General features: G+C 48.3%; 1 long non-coding RNA gene and 1 pseudogene across 1 annotated transcript in view; both read left to right on the top strand.

The window, feature by feature from the left end:
- Positions 1 to 684: 684 nt before the first annotated feature.
- Positions 685 to 20,514, top strand: part of LOC126526414 (uncharacterized) — a 66,924-nt gene continuing 47,094 nt past the window's right edge. Inside the window, exons 1-2 of the long non-coding RNA XR_011895969.1 lie at positions 685 to 711; positions 18,116 to 18,262. This is a non-coding gene — a long non-coding RNA (uncharacterized lncRNA). The remainder of the gene's footprint in view (positions 712 to 18,115; positions 18,263 to 20,514) is intronic.
- Positions 13,219 to 15,076, top strand: LOC129383507 (uncharacterized; annotated as a pseudogene).

Below are 20,514 nucleotides of genomic sequence, written 5' to 3'. Positions count from 1 at the left end.
CCAGCGAAGGACTTGGTGCACCCGCTGGTACGTGCGATACAGCCGCTCCCTCAACTCCAAGCCTGTGCTACGGCGTGGATAGTACATTGTTTCACAGTGCCGCACTACTGCCGGAGCTAACACTGAAACGAGATGTTATGGGGATGCACAAGTCTCATGTACGAGTTTTAATGTCAAGCCCCGTGTTTCTCCTAAGTGCGCAAGCACTCAACTTTATTAGCATCGTGAGGTTCGTAGCAGCCTTCACTTTGCAAAAAACTTAATAAAACGCATTCAAATACAAGATACCTCCGCAATGCATACTGTTGAACGCCTTCTACCCAATATAATAGAACATCTTCTACCTATATCACAGCGAGCACTAGAGGGCTGTTTAGGATTTTGCTTATAAAGTTTGACAGCCCTGTACAGTCTGTAAAGGTAAGTTCTGATGGTCAATCGAGGCACCAAATGGACAGATGGAAGTCGCCTAGGGGCACAACGGTGGCACAAAGAGAGCAGGTAATTGAAGCCACTCATGCACTTACATGTGCATGAGTGCAAGATATGCATAAATGAGCATAAGCCATTATCTCCCAACATTATGTATGTACCTTGTTGTTAAGCTTCTGCCTTTATCTTTGTTCTGTTGTCTTGTTTTCTATGGTATGACGATACTAATTTATGGACTGGAATAACCCTAAAGAGCCCAGGACGATGGAACCAATGCACGTAAGTAGCGGATCACGTGTACTTTCATGCAAATTGCTCTCCTTGCTGCCTAATGTTTGCATGGAGTTTTATCGCCATAACCGGAAACATATTTTTGTCGGACCGCACAGCTACCACAGCGAAGAAACTATTAAACGCTTACAGTGCTTCCATGCAGAGTACTTTCAATTCAATTCCACAGTAACTTTAGTTAAATAAGCAAAACTGGTATGCGACAATGTGTGGATACTTAGCCAGATGAGTGTTATGGATCCATGCAGCTACACAAAGCAAATGATTCAGACATGGGCGCAATCATTTCTTGTTTTGGATCAAACAAACAAACAAGCAAAACAAAAACATATAAAAGAAAGTAATGCAACCAAAGAAAAACCAATAAACTAAGGTACAGACCACCGCAGGAGCGAAAAAGCTACGGACACCGCTGGCTCTGCCGCGTGCCATTCCCCGCATCTCGACGACACATACATAGTGGAGTATGTCACTAAGTTGTGCAAAAATTGAGTAGACATTTACAATACTCGGTATTTCAAAGCGTTTTCTTTCTTTGAGAGATAGCCGGTATTTTTTATGTCATACTTTTACGTAAGCTGGAGCACAAGAATTCACACTAACCGAGTGGTAAAGACCACACGGTGGTACACTATGACCCAGTCATTGTACCAGTGTTACCCTTGGTACTGTGCACTTCTGCATGGTAGTAAGAGGAGCATCGAGGCCTGTAAACTACAGCGTAATTGAAACCGTAAATTTACAACCCGAAATCATAAAAAGAAGTTGAGAAACAGAATGGTAACTTGTATGCAAAAGGTAGGAACGATAAAAATACAGGGATTCAGAAAAGCAGAAAAACAAAAATCAGTAGGAAGAATTTGTATAATGACGCAAAGAGTTGTGTCTTGCGGTTTGAGGCGCGGGCGGGCGGCCTGAGAAAAAACATATCGAAACGAATATGCACCACAGCATGACGCACCTGCGTGCAGCAAGAGCAGCCCCGAAAGGACTCCACTTATCGAAATTGAATGCAAGGATACTCCCCCGTCATGACGCGTAGGGAATATTCGTCTTGTAGAAGTTTTGGGATTCAAAGAAGATAGGAGGAATAACTGGTTGGCAGTTGACAAGTAGGATACTCATCTTCTACCTAGGACAGGTTGTGACCGCGGATCTTGATCATGAGATTGAAATAATCAGAAGAATAAGAATGGGCTGGGGTGCGCTTGGCCGGCATCCTCAGATCATGGACAGCAGGATGCCATTATCCCTCAAGAGAAAAGTGTATAGCAACTGTGTCTTACTAGTACTCACGTACCGGGCAGAAACCTGGAGGCTTACGAAAAGGGTTCTACTTAAATTGAGGACGACGCAACGAACTATGGAAAGAAGAATGAAGGGTGTAACGTTAAGGAATAAGAAAAGAGCAGATTGGGTGAGCGAACAAACGCGAGTTAATGAAATCTTAGTTGAAATCAAGAAAAAGAAATGGTAATGGGCAGGACATATATTCAGGTGGTAAGATAACCGATGGTTATTAAGGGTTACGGACTGGACTCCAAGGGAAGGGACGCGTAGCTGGGGGCGGCAGAAAGTTACGTGAGCGGATGAGGTTAAGAAGTTTGCAGGGACAACATGGCCACAATTAGTACACGACCGGGGTAGTTGGAGGAGGAGCAGGAGGAAATAAACTTTATTGCTCTAGAAATAGTGATTCAGCGGTCAGGCCGGTTGTCTTCATCTTCTATTGGTTGATGACGATCTCCGGCCTGCGTGGTTGGCGTCCCTATTCCAAGGCACCACTGAGCGTGGCTGCTCGTCGGGCATGATCCACCAGCCTCCGTTGGAGGCTAGGGTTGCAGCTGCAGAGCACGCTCTCCCACTGCTCCACAGTCAGATTTTCTATTTGCTGGAATGCCTTATTCGTATTGCACTCCCATGTGATGCGGTAAAGTGTGAGTATTGCGCCACATCACGGTCATGTCTCCCTGTATTGACTTGGAATGTAAATACTTGGAATGGCTTAGCATATGTAAATTTGCTTAACGATAGAACGTTATCTAGTGAGGCGAGTCTAGCAGTGCTATTGGAGGAATTAGAGGGCAGCAAATGGGATATAATAGGGCTCAGCGAAGTTAGGAGGCCAAAAGAACCATATACAGTGCTAAAAAGCGGGCACGTCCTGTACTACCGGGGCTTAGCGGAGAGAAGAGAACTAGGAGTCATATTCCTGATTAATAAGAATATAGCTGGTAACATACAGGAATTCTATAGCATTAACCAGAGGGTGGCAGGTCTTGTTGTGAAACTTAATAAGAGGTACAAAATGAAGATTGTACAGGTCTATGCCCCTACATCCAGCCATGATGACCAGGAAGTCGAAAGCTTCTATGAAGACGTGGAATCGGAGATGGGTAGAGTGAAAACTAAATACACTATATAATGGGCGACTTTAATGCCAAGGTAGGCAAGAAGCAGGCTGGAGACAAGGCAGTGGGGGAATATGGCATAGGCACTAGGAATAGAATGGGAGAATTATTAGTAGAGTTTGCAGAACAGAATAGTATTAGGATAATGAATACCTTCTTCCGCAAGCGGGATAGCCGAAAGTGGACGTGGAGGAGCCCGAACGGCGAGACCAGAAATGAAATAGACTTCATAGTCTGCGCTAACCCTGGCATCGTACGCACCTTGCCGACGTGCTCGGCAAGGTGCGCTGCAGTGACCACAGGATGGTAAGAACTCGAATTAGCCTATACCTGAGGAGGGAACGGAAGAATCTGGTACATAAGAAGCCGAATAATGAGTTAGCGGTAAGAGGGAAAATAGAGGAATTCCAGATCAATCTACAGAACAGGTATTCGGCTTTAACTCAGGAAGAGGACCTTAGTGTTGAAGCAATGAACGACAATCTTGTGGGCATCATTAAGTTGTGTGCAATAGAAGTCGGTGGTAACTCCATTAGGCAGGATACCAGCAAACTATCGCAGGAGTCGAAAGATCTGATCAAGAAACGCCAATGTATGAAAGCATCTAACCCTACACCTAGAACAGAACTGGCAGAACTTTCGAAGTTAATCAACAAGCGTAAGACAGCTGACATAAGGAAGTATAATATGGATAGAATTGAACATGCTCTCAGGAACGGAGGAAGCCTAAAAACAGTGAAGAAACTAGGAATTGGCAAGAATCCGATGTATGCGTTAAGAGACAAAGCCGGCAATATCATTACTAATATGGATGAGATAGTTCAAGTGGCTGAGGAGTTCTATAGAGATTTATACAGTACGAGTGGAACCCACGATGATAATGGAAGAGAGAATAGTCTAGAGGAATTCGACATCCCACAAGTAACGCCGGAAGAAGTAAGGAAAGCCTTGGGAGCTATGCAAAGGGGGAAGGCAGCTGGGGAGGATCAGGTAACAGCAGATATGTTGAAGGACGGTGGGCAGAGTGTTCTAGAAAAACTGGCCACCCTGTATACACAATGCCTCATGACTTCGAGCGTACCGGAATCTTGGAAGAACGCTAACATAATCCTAATCCATAAGAAAGGGGACGCCAAGGACTTGAAAAATTATAGACCGATCAGCTTACTGTCCGTTGCCTACAAAGTATTTACTAAGGTAATTGCAAATAGAATCAGGAACACCTTAGACTTCCGTCAACCAAAGGACCAGGCAGGATTCCGTAAAGGCTACTCAACAATAGATCATATTCACACTATCAATCAGGTGATAGAGAAATGTGCGGAATATAATCAACCATTATATGTAGCTTTCATTGATTATGAGAAAGCGTTTGATTCAGTCGAAACCTCAGCAGTCATGGAGGCATTGCGGAATTAGGGTGTAGACGAGCCGTACGTAAAAATACTGAAAGATATCTATAGCGGCTCCACAGCCACTGTAGTCCTCCATAAAGAAAGCAACAAAATCCCTATAAAGAAAGGCGTCAGGCAGGGAGATACGATCTCTCCAATGCTATTCACAGCATGTTTACAGGAGGTATTCAGAGACCTGGATTGGGATGAATTGGGGATAAGAGTAAATGGAGAATACCTTAGTAACTTGCGCTTCGCTGATGATATTGCCTTGCTTAGTTACTCAGGGGACCAACTGCAATGCATGCTCACTGACATGGAGAGGCAGAGCAGAAGGGTGGGACTAAAAATTAATCTGCAGAAAACTAAAGTAATGTTTAACAGTCTCGGAAGGGAACAGCAGTTTACGATAGGTAGTGAGGCACTGGAAGGGGTAAGGGAATACATCTATTTAGGACAGGTAGTGACTGCTGATCCGGATCATGAGAGTGAAATAATCAGAAGAATAAGAATGGGCTGGGGTGCGTTTGGCAGGCATTCTGAGATCATGAACAGCAGGTTGCCATTATCCCTCAAGAGAAAAGTTTATAACAGCTGTGTCTTACCAGTACTCAGGTACGGGGCAGAAACCTGGAGGCTTACGAAAAGGGTTCTACTTAAATTGAGGACGACGCAACGGGCTATGGAAAGAAGAATGATAGGTGTAACATTAAGGGATAAGAAAAGAGCAGATTGGGTGAGGGAACAAACGCGCGTTAATGACATCTTAGTTGAAATCAAGAAAAAGGAATGGGCATGGGCAGGACATGTAATGAGGAGGGAAGATAACCGATGGTCATTAAGGGTACGGACTGGATTCCGAAGGAAGGGAAGCGTAGCAGGGGGCGACAGAAAGTTAGGTGGCAGATGCGATTAAGAAGTTTGGAGGGTCAACATGGCCACAATTAGCGCATGACCGGGGCAGTTGGAGAAGTATGGGAGAGGCCTTTGCCCTGCAGTGGGCGTAACCAGGCTGGTGGTGGTGATGATGATGATGAAAGTGTGTTTCTTGGTGGTGCTACTCCGCATCCTGCTCGATCCCACGTCGTTGCAGTATGTACAAAATTGTCAACAGGGTTCGCAGTGAGAGAGAGAGAGAAAGATTTATATAAGATAAAGGCAAGAGGTTAACAAAGTTGGATTAAAATATTTCTCATAAATTGATCGTTTCCTGCGCATTTTTTCATATCATTGGCATGCGCTGCTTCGCTGGTTTCAAACTAATATAGTGCTAAAGTTCGTGTGATATTTTCTTTACCTATTAATTAGACAGAAAACACGCAAGCACTGATGTCAGTTATTTCAGGACAATTATTCAGACATGCGAGTACTATATTCTTCTATGAAAATACATATTTTACAGTTCGTAGCGTTCAAGAATTCGTTCGCAGCATCTTTGGTAATGGCAATGCAGTTATTATTAATCTATTTCATCCCTCGACAAATTTTATAAGCAAGAAGCCCAGCCGTAACGTGACCCTTCCCCGAACGAAATTTCCGGCTACGCCACTCATCATAAGATATAATCATATAACTTTCGTAGCTACTCTAGAGTAAGTCTACTTATATGTGAACTGTCATGTTAATATGGACCAAATATAATAATTGGAAGGAAAAGAAATTCGCTGAAAGGTACACAAAAGAAAGGCCAGAAAACTACTTAAACAGCACATTTCATGTGCCGTCATAAGAAATTGCTGCACTGTGGAGCCAACAATCCAGTGGCTAAATGCCACAATAGACGTCCGAAATGAAACCACTTATGCCAGTAGTTCTTGCAGGCACTGCAATGACCTCGCTAGCTTAGACCATACGCTCTGGCGTTGCCCCTCGTTGCGAGGCACGGAACAAATCAATGAGGACAAGTGGCTCTCCTCTATCAAGAGCCCCGATGCCGAGGCGCAACTATGGGCTGTCCAGAGGGCCCACGATGCGGCGGTCGGGCATGGCCTGGCTGTCCCAACGAGGGAGCGGCCCGCAGCGCGCTGAGTCGCGTACCTCAAGATTTTCATTAAAGTTTTGCATCCATCCATCCATAGCGCCAAAACTGTTAGCTTTTTGCGCATCTTATTCACTTTTACCTTCAAAAACGTAACATGAGACATTTTTCCCACTTATATTTTCTGTCCACATTAATGAGTAACAAGCTAGGTCACCTTAAGATATTGAGGTTATATGCTTACCAATCAGGAATTGTCCTAGTACGATATTTTTTTATGCATTCTGTTGCATCCGGGATAGAAGCAAACAATCAAGGGGCACTTATTTATGTCTACGTGGATGAATACGAAAGCATTGCGACCATCGCGCGACGCTTAGAATTACGCCGATACAATAGGTCGTGGGCTCGACTCCCACTAAATGTCAATGGTCCAGGTCCCAAGAAAAATCATGGGTCCGAGTCCCTAAATAAGTATACCTTAATTTGCTGTAGCTTAATTAACTTCACCCTAATTAACACCAGAGGTCGCGGGCTGGACTCCCACCAAATTTTGTTGGTTCGAGTGCCTTAATTATGCCTACAGAATCTCGTCTTAGAGGCTAATGTAGTGGGTTCGAGTTCCACCAAATGTGCCAGGTTCAAGTGCCTTAACTATTTCTTAATTAACAGTGCATTAATTAACACCATCTGTAAGCCATAAGCCATGGGTTCGAATTCCTTAAATAAATTTATCTTAATTCAATGTTCCTTAATTGCCTTCGCCTTAACTAGGACAGCAGGTCGAGGGTACGTAGCCTTAATTAGCACGAAAGGCCGTAGGCTCCAGTTTAAACATTGGTCTAGGGTTCGTAGCCTTTTGAGATTTCATTTGGTTACGCCGACAGCACCATATCTTCCGTCTGATGAGCCATTTAACCATTTCCCATAATGAAGAAACATCTTAGGAGATGAGCTTCTCTTCTGCAACAGATGCTCTTTCTCGCTCTTTGTCCTGAGAGGGCCGAATTCTCATTTCTTCATGGCCCTGTCTTCGCCAGCACCGTGCGCGTTTATTTGTCCACCCTGTTCTCTTGCTGTGCCAAGTATTCTAACAAGCTGCTCAGGATGCTCTGCATTTTGTGCATACGCACTATTTCTCGCGCTTCTGCAGACCTTTGGTGCCCCCAAGGAGTAGTGCGAGCGACGTGGAAGGGCCGTCGCAACTGACATCTCTCTCGCCTAACAACTGGCTTCTTCGAAGAGCAAACTGGTTTTGCTTGCATTTTCCGTTGTTTTTGCGGAGACAATCAGTTTAATACATTGCAGGCACGACCATCAGTGCCTGAACCACGCACAATGGCTAGCTGTTTGGATTGCCTAAACCTGAAAGTAACTTCGGGAGGGATGACGATCGCTAGACCAGAGCTTAATTTTGGGCAGGTTTCAAGAGAAGGGTAGGATTTCTAGGCAGTACGGTACGCAAGTACCAAGCTAACAAAGAGTTAGTGTAAGCTCTTAAAATTCAATTCAGTAGAGTTGGCCCGAATGACTGCTGTTGCATCGCAGGCAGATTCTCCTGCCAAGCTGTCGCGTCACTGAAGTTCTCACGACCCGATGTAGCACACCTTACTGGCGACCACCTTTCCTATAGGGATTGCAACTTTCTCAACGTTGGCACGCGTCTTGCACACAAATGGTCCTCAGTCTACGCAGATAGAGCGGCTTCGATAACCACGAAATGGGTACACAGGAAGTATGAAAACATAATGCAAAAAAGGGTAAAGCATGCAGATATGGACACAACAGAAGTGGCCAACACGCCGTATCTGCACGCATTACCATTTTTTTGCATTACGAATCCTTACCAACTAGCTCAGCTTTCTTTCTTTCTAAGCTTCATACGAAAACATGCCGCGAGCAATCTCGCTGCAGAAATGATCTGGGGTATAAATTTCGCAAATCAATGCGCACCACTTTAGCACGTGCTCTTCAATCAGCCTTGAACCGGTCAATTGTAGTACATGCGAACTCCATCAGCGCCCATCTGCCATGAGAACTAATGAAACCAAGTCAATGATAACACTCCAGCATTAGTGAGGTATCGCAGGAACGTCATGAATAGCTGCAGCTTGTAGACCTGGTTTCGGGAAACTTCAGCGACTGCCGCAACAATTTCGGTTAGCTAGGGCAAGCGTACTGGTAATTAAATTTGCACCATCCATTCACTAAAGCGTCCCAAAGCCTCCCCGTCCGCAAAGGCCTCCTAATCCACCGAGCATTTTATTATGGGTATTATCGCGCGTAGGCGTCTTTAATGACGAGCGCTTTATCTTGACTGCAGATGTCTGAACAGAGGTGTGTTGTCCTTGCTCTGTAGAGTGTAGCTAGCGATGGTGGTCCATAAAGGCTACGCCGTTTGTCTCAGGCTGCGTTCTTTTTGGGTCCAGCGACTACAAGCCACAAGGTTCAATGCCTTCAAATGCAGACAACAGATCTCGTATTTAGAAAACCTTTCGTGCCCAACGTGCAATGAAGTTCATTACTGATTAAACTACAAACTCCGCATAAGGTGAATATGCAAAACACGCACGTACGATCGAGCAAATATTTAAATACGGGATCATTTCACTGAACAACTAGGCGCGATGCCAAGTCAGTGTGCAGAATGTTTGGTCTGGATATGAAAGCACTTGCCGATGCTATGGGTAACACATCGTACAACCTGGTAAAGGCGCTGGCAGTGGCCGGATATGCGATTCACGAGCACCGTTCACAGCTTGGCTGACGTGGTCTCAGATGCCAGCCGAGCTCTGGTTGGACGCACTAACGGCGGGAACGCTGTTGGCGCGTCGGCGGCGACGAACGCGCTTAACCTCGGTTCCGCCAATGATCGACTAATTGCGGTCATTCAAACCGGATCTTGCAAATTTTGGTACCATCGTCTCCGTGAAGATCAGCGGCACAAGTGGACACCACTTTCATCAAGGTGGGCCCATTCTTGACGAATTCCTGAGTGCTCGAAGATTTCGCCGACCGCCGCACCGCTAGGCCTAACGGCGGTGCGGCGTCTTTCTGGTGCGGCGTCCGCCAGCCCCGGCCGGAGACTGCCCGGCAATGGCGGCTCCGAAGACTGTGACTGGCTACGATCCTGCTTCTATGCAAGTCGTACGCATGGATACTGCTCAACTCGAGGACATTCCACCATCCGAAGAAGAATATTTGGACGACATGGTCCGCATATGGCGGCGCAAGCAGAAGCCTCACGTTCCCAAAGTCGCCGGTGCCGCCAAGCAGCAACAGACGCCGGCTCGCTCCGCGCATGCTGCGCACGGGGACGCGGCTAGCGCGACCTTGAAAGGCGGAGCCCGCAAGCCCCAATGGCGGCCGCAGCAAACGCCGCGCTTTGGGCGCGACGAACTCATCGTGGTGCTCAAGCCATGCACAACATTGGATCTGAAGGCGACCTTCGTTCCAGGCCAAGCCGGAGTTGCGGTGCGCAACCTCATACGTGACTGTGGAGAGGTGGACCTCTCTGTATGGCCTGTGTGGGATCAAAATGTGTTAGTTTGTGGACTGAACTCAGTGCCCGCCGCCGAGAGGCTCCTCGGGGACGTTATGCTGGTGGTAGGGGACCGCCAGCTCCCATTCCGTGGACACGCCAAAGCCTCGGGTGACGTCTGCAAGGGGGTCATCAACATTGACCCCAACGATACATCGGTCTCCCTTAAGCAAAAGCTGAAGTGGAGGCACGGCGAGATTCTCTCCGTGAGGAAACTGGGCGACTCTAACGTCGCAGTGGTCACCTTCGAAGGGAAGAGGGTGCCCCGTCAAATCTACTGCAGCGACCAGGGCATCCCTGTAAGATTTTATAAGAAGACGATCCCCGCCTGTGACTGCTGTGGCACGGTGGGGCACCGGGCTGACGTCTGCCCGAATCCACAGTCAGGACGCTGCGCCCGCTGTGGCTCTCAAGTGGCTACCACTTCCGAGGGCCCTGCTGAACATGATTGCACCCCTCGTTGCCTCATCTGCGGGGGCAACCACCTCACCGGTGCTGCCGGCTGTATCGGCAAGTACCGGAAGCCTATCAAACCGAGGACTCCACCGACCAACGCCAGGCGGAAGTCGGCTCCCAAGCATGCTCCGCCCACCAATGTCAACAACAGGAAGTCTACCACTACGACGGGCAAGTCCGGACAAGTCAAGACGAACGCGAAGTACGGGACCAGGACGAAGGCGCCGACTTTCAACGCTGGGGATTTCCCGTCCCTGGAAAACGCCCAAACCAAGGTGAGCGGTTGGGTAAGGGCTGTCTCCGGGCCTCCCTCCCCCTTCCCAACCGAAGCCGCCCTACAGCGGCAAAATGCTGAACTCAGGCGCCAGACCGAAATTCTAGCTAACAAAATACAAGAGCTAGAGGCAAAATTGGCCAGGCTCACGGAGCCTCGGGCACAGGACGGGCCTTCGGAGCCCATGCAGCAAGCTGAGGTAGCAGAACAAGATGATAGGGCCTCGGTCACGTCAGGACTATCTAGCGTCTCGCAGTGCTCGGGCAGCACAACTGTCGAGCGCATGCCCATTGTAGAGCACCGTTTGGAAAATTTAGAACGCACAATTGCGGACATGCCAGGTAAAATTTTAGCAGACATCAGGGCTTCCTTCCGGGAACTCTGGGAACAACAGCTCCCGCACATTGTGCAGAGCATAACTCCAGCCGTGATAGACACTGTCCTGTCCACAGTACAGGAACGGGCTAGCGTCCAATTTAGGAACAGCCGCTCTCGCTCTCGTTCCCCGCGACCGGATTCTCGTAGGCGAAAGGTGGTCACTCGCCAGACCATAGGCTCCCAGGAACACAGTCCGGCTGCCGCCTCCCCGGAGATCGTGGTGCCTCTGTCTGAGGTGCCATCGCCTTCGGGGAGTGGGCATGCCCTTCCCCATTAAAAACAACCTTCACTATGGCTATCCGACCCCAGCGGAAAGCCCATAATAAAGCCGTAGAAGAGAAATTCGAGATCATACAGTGGAACTGCAGGGGTTTTCGGAGCTGGAAGAAACGGTCGCACCTCCAGCTCTACCTGCAGTCCCTCGGTTCCGTGCCGGCGGTCCTGGCTCTACAGGAACCCGGCGCGGAAGCTAAATTCACTGGGTATAGCTCGTTTCAAGGATGTCCTACAACGTGCATCCTGGTGAACAAGGCGTACACCGCAGTCCCGGTCGATCTCGACTTGGAGATTGAACAGGAATACACCATGGTCAAGGTCCTGCCACTTAAGCGCCATTACCCGTCAATACATATTCTTAATATTTACTGCCCCCCGCACAAGCAGCGCGTAACTTTCAACGAAATCTTCTACCGCGCGCTCAAATTGGCTGACAAGGAACCTCTCGTGATTGTTGGGGACTTCAACGCTCCCAGCCTTCATTGGGGATACCACTTTGAGAAGGCCAGAGGACGCAAACTGGCGGAGTTAATATCCACACTTTGTCTCACGCTGCTCACGGATCTGGCATGGCCCACACGCGTGGGCAATTCGGTAACGCGTGACACATGCCCTGACCTATCTCTCGCTAAGAACGCTAAAGATGCCGCCTGGGAGAACCTGGGGGACTGTCTTGGTAGCGATCACTGCCTTCTCCGGATCACTCTTCTGGCGAAGGCGGCTCGCAAAAAGTGGAGCAAGGCCAAATTGACCGATTGGAATAAGTTCAGAATGCAGGAGGTACCTCCCTTGCTCTTTTCCAGCGGTTACGCTGAGTGGGCAAAGCAATTACACACAATACAGCAACAACACGTTACGACAGTTCAGACTTCCGAAGACATCCCCGCAGTGGACAATCACCTAATGCACCTGTGGGAGGCGCGCCGAAGCCTTACCAAACGGTGGAAGAAGCAAAAGCTGAATCGGAAGCTTAAGGCTCGCATTACCGAACTCACGGAGCAAGCCGCAGCGTATGCTGCCCAGCTCACGGACTCAAATTGGATGGAAAAGTGCAATTTGGCAGCGCGTCAAATGAGCTCGAGAGGGACGTGGCGTCTCTTTCGCAGCCTCATTGACCCCACTTAGACGAGAGGGGAGACGCAACGACAACTTCTGAGAGCTTTGCGCGGGTACCAAGGCACGACAGCTCAACTCGCGGACACGCTATGTGACAGGTATCTCTGTCGCATAGAGGACCCGATTGGGCCCGAGTACGAGTACACGGGCAAGCCTAATCCAGATCTTGATGCCCCTTTTACATTCCACGACCTTAGGGCGGCTTTAGCTAAGATGCGCAGAGGCACGGCTCCGGGCCGTGATCGCATAACAGTGAAACTATTGGCGAATCTTCCGGACTCGGCCTGCCTTCACTTGCTAGAGTACATTAATCAGATCTGGGACGGGCGTCCACTCCCTCCTGATTGGAAGACCTCCTTGGTCACTTTCATCCCTAAGCCAGGCAAGACCGTAAATACCGACAACTTAAGGCCCATCTCACTGACTTCGTGTGTGGGCAAACTTATGGAGAAGATGGTTCGCGATCGCCTCTCTCCGTACATGGAGGCTAAGGGCCTCTTTGCAGACACTATGTTTGGTTTCCGCCCGCATATGTCTGCACAGGACGTCCTCCTCCAACTACATCGCGACACAATACGACCCACAGCCATGCGCCACAACGACAAGGCCATCCTTGCCCTCGATCTTAGGGGGGCCTTTGACAACGTTCGTCACGGCACCATCCTGGCAAACCTGAGCACCACGGATTGCGGGCACAAGGCATTCGCCTACGTCAGAGATTTCCTCTCGAAGCGTCAGGCCCTCCTTAAGATCGAGGACGAGGAATATGGCCCATACACCATGGGCACACGGGGCACTCCCCAAGGAGCGGTCTTGTCGCCACTCCTTTTCAACATTGCCATGATGCAGCTTCCACAACAATTGGCCCGGGTGGAAGGCATTCAACACGCACTTTACGCGGATGACATAACAATTTGGACTACGGAAGGGAGCGTTGGGGAAATGGAGGACCGCCTCCAGCGGGCCGCCTCCATCGTCGATAGCTATGCTATCCACTGTGGTCTCCAATGCGCTCCTGCGAAATCGGAACTTCTTCACATTAAAACCAATCCCAAAGACAACACGAGTTTGCGTCTCTTTCTGATGGGAGGTCCTATTAGAGAGGTCGAGGAGATCCGGATCCTGGGTCTGTTCATCCATCACAGACTCAGCCCGGAATCCACTATCGACAAACTCAAACGCATAGGCGAACAGGTCGGACGTATGATCTACCGCGTTTCCAACAAACGCGGCGGGTTGCGGGGCAGGGACGCGCATCGGCTCGCCCATGCCTTCGTAACCAGCAGGATCCTATACTCCGTACCCTACCTTCGAACTACAAAGAAACACGATGAACGCATCGACGCCATCATAAGGAAGGTTACAAAGCGAGCTTTGGACCTCCCGGTGGCTACCTGCAACGCTAAGTTGTTGGCTCTAGGTGTGCTTAACTCCTACCAGGAGTTAAAGGAGGCCCACCTTGTGAACCAATACACGCGACTCTCGCAGACGGTGTCCGGGCGCCACTTGCTAGAACGCTTGCACGTACAACACGAGTGCATTCCAGAGGAAACATGCAGGCTTCCGGAGCTCTGGCGTCACAAGCTCTGGGTCCCTCCACTCCCGCGCAACATGGACACGCAGACACATGAAGGCAGACGAAAGGCGCGCGCTCGGGCTCTCGAACACCAATATGGATTAAAGCAGGGTGTATACTACGTTGATGTGGCAGGGCCGTCGCCCACTGGATTCTACACGGCTGCCGTAGTTCACCAGGACCAACGAGTTAACGGACTTTCCTACCGCGCTTTCAACTCCGCGCAGGCCGAGGAGGTTGCTATAGCACTTGCCGCCTCGGACCCGAATTCGAAGGTAATCATCACAGATTCGCGCAGAGCCTGTGAGCACTACCTGGCGGGCGAGGTATCACCTTTAGCCTACCGCATTTTACAGCGAGCCGTGAGGGAATCCGACCCCTCACCCAAACGCATTATTTGGACTCCGGGCCACCAGGGCCTTAGAGGTAACGATGCTGCGGACGCGGCCGCCCGAGCGCTTACCCACCGGGCACCTCAACCAGACTCTTCCGGCTCAGAGATTAGACAACCGCTTCTGCGGTTCAGGGAAATTCTGGCAGACTATTGCGAACGTCATCGGCTTTTCCCGGTCCCTGCTAAGGGCCTGAGTAAGGCCGATGAACGAACACTGCGGCGCCTGCAGACAAACACCCTGTTGTGTCCTGCAATAGCAAAACATTTTGACCCAAAAGTTGATGGGCGATGCCCTCACTGTGGGGAAGTCTCCGATAACTTTCAACATGGTGTGGGCATGTCAGATGAATCCGTCCCTTCCCCCCAACCCTTACCCCACTAGAGAGGCATGGGAGGCAGCCCTACTCAATTGCTCGGCGCTGGAGTCCCAAAGGGCTCTAGTCCAACGGGCGCGGGTAGCAGCTTCGTCCAGTGGGGTCCCAGACTAAGGACTCCACCTATGTAAAGGGCCATGTTTGGCCTGCAAACTCTCAATCCGTTGAATAAATGTTTTTCATCCATCTAACGGCGTTCGCCAACACAGGCAATGAAAGATGAATGATGAAATGCCTGTGTCTATGTGGCAGGCTGCTGCGAACAAAATCTCGCAGCTGAGATGAGGCGTAGTAGTATGAAACATTTATTATGGAAAATAGGATGAACGATCTTCAGGCTCGTCGGAGCGCCTGTACTAGGGCTCCACTGGCTTGAGCACTGCAGCTTATCTGACGGTCCCTTTCCGCGATATCCCTTTCAGCGCAGGCTCATTGACTCGTTGACGAAACCCGGATGAGCTGATTGGGCTGGTTGAGCACGACATCACGCTAAAGCGTTAGTATCGCCGAAGGTAATCGTCCGAGATTACGTCCTATGGTCGCTAACCCTGCGCCACCAAAACCACTTTCACCGTTTGCTCGCCGAATGTCTCACGTCATCGTTGCATTCTCTCAAACACTACTTAAGAGGTGCAGCATTCTTCAGCTACTTCGCCCATTATTCATGGCTGACACTTTCTCTCTCTGTAGGTATATAGATGGTTACATGATGTATGCAGGAGGAGAGAAAGGACTCGTGGTGGAGGCGCAGGCATGGACACGTAAAGAACAGATCACTCGATTTGAGAGCGATCTGAATGACATCGCTTAGATAAGGGAGGAGGAATGAAAGGAATTCACGTGCCAAAATGAAACTCCTGACATGACGTCATCGCAAAATTGTGCACAGGGCATGAACACGATGCACGCGGGGAAGCATTTTAAAAACTGTCATGACGTCACCTTCGACATTTGCACTGATTTGCATAAAGCGCGAACATTGCGTGCGCTCGGTTTTGTATCAAAACTTCCTTTACGTCATCGCAAGAACACCTACACCGGGCATACAGCTTATTTAGACCAGATCGCGTTTCGAAAAACTCAGGCCTCTTGGCTTAGGACCCCGACGTTATTATCAAGCACATTGTGCGCGTGCGCAAAATTGTGTCTCACACGCGACACGCCAGTATATTGAAGTAAACGCATGCTTTGTGCCCCAACACAGTTGGAGCTTAGTGCTTGCACAGTTCTGGGTAGGAGGCTTACTGTGGGCTATGGGATGGCACGGAGGTGGGCAGCAGGTCCCCACAATTTCTATTCATCGGTTGGAGAATTATCTGAGCTGTGATTTCATCAATGCTTTTTTTATGCAGAAGCATCAAATGGCCCATTGTGTGAAAAAGCCTGCGTCTGTAGCAGTGGAACTGCAACTAGCTACGACACAGCATTACGTGTGCGCCTCGATGATGCAGAGCGAGCGAAAGGCGCCGGCGTTGCGTGAGCGTAGAGGGCATCGCGACGACAACGCGTCATCAGGGCGCTTTGATGGAAGAGACAAGGCGATGAGACGCCGCGCGGGGCGAGAGGGGGGTTAGCTCCATCGAGACAGTCGCGTGAAGCCTGGGATACATGGAGCGAAAAACCGGCGTCCAGGCGGCGAAAAACGCCCGGCGTCGAACGCTCGCCCCTCGGCGTCCAAAAATTTGGCACCCGCCGGCTATTCGGACCGATCGGAAAAACCGACGCCCGGCGATCGACGCCGGCGGAAGTGGCGGGAGTGCCGCTCGTGCTCACCAGGCGTCGCGACGATGGATCTCCCACCGACTTCCGGCAGCCGCCGAACGTTCTTGTGTGTTTTTCCTTTTTAGCTGGTGCCTCCATCGAAGCGTCCGTCGCGCGGCTGGCTGGCTTGACGCACACGTGTGGGTACGCCGTCTCGTTCATGGAAGCCGGCGCACACTGCATATCTCTCTCAACCACGCTGCGCTTAGCTGCTGCGCGCGCATGCCAGCCTTGTTGGCCGTTGCTGCTTCCATGCAGGCGGTGTCCGTGGTCTCTCAGCCATATGGTGGAAGTGCGGCCAACACGCTAACTTATAAAGTGCGCAAAAATATCCACGGGAAATAAATCTAAAACCTGATAACATACCTCGCATTGAAACGCGAAAACATTGCTTGCAGGCCAAATTGAGTTGAACGCCGCTCAGCGACGTTCAATTTGACATTTATGCCTTTTCAACAGCAATGCATAGGAAGTGCTTAAATGTCCTCGTATTTTTTCCGCGCTGAAGGTTGCTGATTGCCCCAGCTCTTCGTCCTTTCTTTTCACATGCAGCGTCGGGACCCAACCGTATATTGTCTTCATTTAAGAGAGGTTTTCAGGGAGAAACTCCTGCCGTCCCTTCAGGTAGTCGTCGCCTCTTTCGGAGGAACGCCATACAATGCGTATTTGGTTTGCTCCCTTCGCTTATTGCCATGATAAACGTAACGAACAAAGATGTCACTATGATCATTTCTGCAAAATACCTTATTTACGATGAAACAGCAATCAGCTTCTCTTCGACATCTAAGTGCTACATGCGCCCTTCTACCACCAATGAACCAGTGATCAGTAACGTCACTTCACTGACGTTGCCTAGAAGGACATTTCACGTTGTTCGTTGTAACATACTTACTTTTCACTACATTTATTAACTTTGTGGGCTCTTTCCATCTGTCTGCGGTACGTGTATATGTGGATGTGCTTTTGTCATCTCAATCCTTCTTTCGTGGCCCCTTTCGTGGCCCCTGTGTCAAAAACAATCTCTCTAGTTACGCCTTCCAAATCTGCGTGTTCGCGCATTTAGCAGTATACTGGGTGACCTGCATGGCTTACATGACACTATTTAGTTTGGCATTATTGTTTTGGACCCAATAGATTGAAGAAGCAGTGGAAATCACATCGCGCTAATTATTCTGGAGGCTACTTTGCGAGGCTCTTGGCGAATCACATGCAGCGTCAGTGTTCGCATCATTTTACCTATGAACACAAGAAATGAAAAAATAGTTATCTTTTTGCTAAAAACTGTATCTCGCACTAAAAATGCTGTATTTTTTTAATGTCTGTGGCATCCTTACTAAGTGGAAGCATTTTTTTTTAAACTCCACGCTCCCCTGCGCACCTGCTCGGCTAAACTCGTCAAACACGAATCCAAGACATCTATGGTGCTCAGAGAGTATAATAAGCAACATTCCTTTTGTACGCAGCTGCTTACGAGCAAAGAAGACCTCATCATGGTGGGCGTTTCGGGAGACATGTACCGGTGGGCTCCTGTGAGCTGCTTCAAATCTGAATTTATTGAATATAATAATGGGAAACTCCAGCGCACCATACAATACGAAACAGGCCGCTACGTGAGTACCATCCCCCTTTTTTTTTGGCTGCATTCCGAATAAGTTCCATTCTGCAATATTTATCATGCTGCTGAAACAGGTTGAGTGAAAGTCCTCTCCTCAAACCAGTGGCGTCAACAGCCCTTCAAGAGAGTGTAATTACTATCGGGTGTTGCCTCACGTTTAAGTAAATTTTCAATAGTTCAGGCAGTTTGAGATGATGTGTGTGTACTCGCCATGTGCAAAATAAGACTTCCCGTGGAGTCAATGTTTAACGTATACGAATTACCTGACCTGGTAAGAGCAGGCTGACTATAGGGTGTTTAACTCAGTTCCTATAGTACTGGAAAAAATGAAAACGTCCTCATGAATGAAAAAAATTACACAGAAGCTCTACTATGGTTGTCTAAATATGTGTAAGCATCCTTCTACTTCGTCCTCTTCACGCAGCGTGGTCTCATTAAGAATCTTACCAAACTTGATCCGACCTGTATAAATATGCATCATTCTTTCTCGGACTAGATCCACGTGTTATCAACCCTTATCGGCCATTATCAACCTTATGGCAGTCGATCATATTCTTATCAACACTTATCTGTGCTTCATTCAATCAATAAAAGCATTTTATTTCCACCATAATAGGTGGGGGTCACCGCAGGCGAAAAGCAGAAAAATTCATCATGAAGGTGCCTGGTAGCCCGTACATAGGGCAGCATAACAGAAACTCCTAGATAATATGCAAAAAACATAGCATACATAACGAACAATCATCTTTAATATAGTATAGAAAAATTAATGACAAAATGCTGGCAAACATAACTGATACATACATTTAACTTGAATCAATGTAACTAGAAGTAGTAAACTTAAGAATGACATCACATAGTTACAGCAAAGTAGCAATTGGTAAACACGACAAAATAATAATAATAATACCAAGACTAGAAACACTTATGGCACTTCAATATGTAATGCAAGAAACTTGGCAATCCGGTATAATGAAATGAAAGTGTACAGGTAAGAAATGGATGGAAATGCACAGTACAGATCTGAAACAAAATATTCGCGCAACTGTTTTTTAGAAACGTTGGTAAAATTGATCCCGTGCTGCTGATATTTGCTCAAAAGTTATGGTACATTTATTTGACAGTCAGTGGGAGCTTGCCTTAAGATGTGTGCCATTACGGTACCAACTATATCTCGTTGCTCCTGTGTTCGAGAATCGCCTATGTTTAAACGAGCCTGGAATGGCTCTTAAAAAAGTGTTAGCGTTTTTGTTTGAAAAGAAATACGAGTTAATTAGGCGGTACTCATATATCAGCATGGCGTTTATGATTTGATACCGAAAAAGGAATTCCCTGGTAGAATGGGTGTACAAATGTTTTGCAACGCATCGCATGGATTTCTTCTGTAGCAAAAAAAATTCTGCGCAGATTAGTTTGCGTAGTTGTTCCCCACACAAGTCTGCAAAAATTTACGTGAGCGTAAAACAGTGCATTATATCCTTGCATTTTCACCTTGCTAGGAAAGAAATTCGGCACGTCGACAGCGCTCCCGTAGCCAAATAAAGGGATTTGGAAACAGTCAATATGAGCTGTCCACGTCATTGCACAGCTCACATCAAACTTATATGTCATTATCCGACCGTTACCAACCAGTATCGCTTTTGTCAACCTTAGCGGACTCGACCCGACCGTTGGCAACCCTTTTCAGATCTTATCAGCTTTATTAGAATTGATCCGCTCCTGATACGCAATTATCACCCTTAGCACCTAACCCATCCGCGTCAAACTATTGTCAACGATGATGAGACTACTACAACCTTCATCAGTCTTTATTATCCCTATCAACTCATTGACTGCTTATCTCTCAAAGTGGCGCTACGCGAAGCGCACGAGCCGTTAGAGATCGGTGGCATTGCGTCCCTAACGGAAGGCGCATCCCGCGACCACCTAAACGCATCGGGATGTCGGGCATTTGTTATTACATTTTCACAAAGTCGGAAACCTACTCATATGCACAATGCCCCAAGTCGCCTCTACGGCTCGTCCCTGGGATGGCTTTTATTCCACCATCGCCAAATCTTTCAAGAAAACCATCATATAAATTCCTCTCTTTGGCATTTCTTTTCTACCCTCCGTATACAGTACGTTCATATGGTTCAGTAATATTCCCCTTATTGAAGCCAGGAGTTTTAGCCCAGTTGATAAAACACTCGACCTCTTACCGTGGAGCTTTTCGTTCGAAACTCACCTGCACGAACGTTTTTCACT

This window comes from Dermacentor andersoni, chromosome 8, assembly GCF_023375885.2.
Source record: "Dermacentor andersoni chromosome 8, qqDerAnde1_hic_scaffold, whole genome shotgun sequence".
NCBI classification, from domain to species: Eukaryota; Metazoa; Arthropoda; class Arachnida; order Ixodida; family Ixodidae; genus Dermacentor; species Dermacentor andersoni.
The sequence above is the reverse complement of the archived record's forward strand: the minus strand, read 5'-3'. Positions and strand labels throughout refer to the sequence as shown.